The sequence below is a fragment of the Clupea harengus genome, chromosome 19 (assembly GCF_900700415.2).
Source record: "Clupea harengus chromosome 19, Ch_v2.0.2, whole genome shotgun sequence".
Taxonomy (NCBI): Eukaryota; Metazoa; Chordata; class Actinopteri; order Clupeiformes; family Clupeidae; genus Clupea; species Clupea harengus.
The window spans coordinates 4,209,376-4,211,875 of NC_045170.1; the positions used below are offsets into that span (position 1 = coordinate 4,209,376).

Genomic DNA, 2,500 nt, shown 5'->3' on the forward strand with positions numbered 1-2,500 from the left:
TATCTATCGGTATATCTATCTATCTATGTATCTATCTATCTATGTATCCATCTGTCTATCTATTTATCTATCTATCTATCTATCTATCTATATATCTATCTATCTATCCATCTATTTATCTATCTATCTGTCTATCTATATATCTATCTATCTATCCATCTATTTATCTATCTGTCTATCTATTTATCTATCTATCTGTCTATCTATCTATTTATGTATCTATGTATCTATCTATCTATTTATCTATCTATGTATCTATCTATATGTCTGTCTGTCTGTTCTATTTTTCAATCAACCGAACAACCAATCGATCAAAACAGGAAATGAGTTACCTGCTTGGTTTCCTCATTATTCTATTCGTCTTGGTTTCCTCAGTAACAGCTTGCGTACACACAGTTTCACACAGTTTCTCACAGTTTGTGTGGTTTTGTCGTGGAATGTAAGCTTTCTCCCCCAAAGGATCTTTTAAATGTCCCATATACTGCTACTATAAATGATGTGACTGCCTTTGAATAGCAGGCATTTGTCTCGCACAGAACTGCTGTGTTTGAAATGGCATGCTATTATTGGCTGAGAGCGGTGTGAGGACCTGGGAGTAATTGTGTGTGCTCTGGCTCCCCGTACACTTTAAGGAACTGAGGGAACCTTTTTTTTTTTATTGTGTCTTTTCAAAAATAAATAGCTTTTATGACGGCACTGTTAAAAAAAATAAGTAGGGCTGCCTGCACGTTTAAGTGGGTGTTTAAATGTATTCACTCTGAACGGCGCAGAGCGAGAGAGAACGACCAAAAAAAAAAAAACTTAACAGCCTCCGAATAGAATGGGTGAATATTTAAAAAGGTTAACAGCATTTGTTTAAAGACGGAGAGAAGGGATGTGTATCGTGCTTTAGCATTTCCTCCAACTTTAGCGCAATGCTAGCACAAGCGTAGTAGTTGGAGGAATGCCACTAAGCCGGCTGCCGCCCATATCAAACAGAGCTCCGGCACAAATGTTACAACTGCCCTGAAGTGAAATGGATAAATAATAAACATCCTATAAATTAATGCAGGGGTAGAAGAGAGCAGCTCAGTGTAGTACAGTATACAGTATGCAGTGGCCAGTGTAGTACACGTATTCACTTATTTCACTTATTTCACTTATTACCACCACTAATACTTACACCTGCACTTTACATATACTTATCATACCTACACTTCTAACTTCAATTGCTGCTATTCTTGTCCCAATTACTGTTCATATTGCATATCTATTTCTTACTGTACATATCTATTTATTCACTTAATACACTTTACATATGCACATACTCTGCACTTTTTGCTATTTTGCACTTCTGGTTGGATGCTAAACTGCATTTCGTTGCCTCAGTACTTGTACTCTGTGCAATGACAATAAAGTTGTTGTAAATCTAATCATCTAATCTACAGTATACAGTATACACTGGTAAGTGTAGTACAGTATACAGTATGCAGTGGTCATGTGAGGTTGTGTCCACTTGCTTTGAGGTGTCCTTGCTCCACGGTTGACAGTCCCAAGGGGGGTGCATACAGGAGGTACAGTGGTACAGTGGTCGTTTAGTAATCAGAAGGTTGCTAGTTCGATTCCCTGTCGAAGCGTCCTTGAGCAAGACACTGAACCCCTAATTGCTCCTGATGGGCAGTGTGCCATCAGTGTAAATGTAAAATGTGTATACATTGTAAGTCGCACATATGTAAGTCGCTTTGGATAAAAGCGTCTGCTAAATGACTAAATGTAAATGTCTGCTAAATGACTAAATGAGGTACTAGACGAACAGCACCTGTCTGAAAACCATCATTGACGACCAACACCTGTCTGAAAACCATCATTGACGACCAACACCTGTCTGAAAACCATCATTGACGAACAACACCTTTCTGAAAACCATCATTGATGAACAACACCTGTCTGAAAACCATCATTGACGACCAACACCTGTCTGAAAACCATCATTGACGACCAACACCTGTCTGAAAACCATCATTGACGACCAACACCTGTCTGAAAAGCATCATTGACGAACAACACCTGTCTGAAAACCATCATTGACGAACAACACCTGTCTGAAAAGCATCATTGACGACCAACACCTGTCTGAAAACCATCATTGACGACCAACACCTGTCTGAAAACCATCATTGACGAACAACACCTGTCTGAAAACCTAAAATCATTGTTTTCAACAGTCTTTAATTGGCCTGCATGGAGTTATTTGAAAGTTTTACGAGAAACTGCTCAGAAAAGATGTTTGGTTTTTGTTTGTTTTTATTTTTTATGACAAGCTTTGAGCTATCAAGGTTATCAGTAAAGTTGAGGCTGCGTTCATGCATTTTCTCCCAGTCTTGTATTTTTTCTCGCAGCTTGTCAAGTAGTGATCCATCACATATCTCTACTGAAACAATTCATCTGTGTGTTTCAAATTCCTCATTTTGAACTGGTAACACACACGCACGCACGCACGCACACACACACACACACACAC

General features: G+C 38.8%; 1 protein-coding gene across 1 annotated transcript in view; it reads left to right on the top strand.

Moving 5' to 3' along the window:
• csmd2 (CUB and Sushi multiple domains 2) overlaps positions 1 to 2,500 on the top strand; it is a 396,217-nt gene that overhangs the window by 294,004 nt on the left and 99,713 nt on the right. The window lies entirely within an intron of this gene.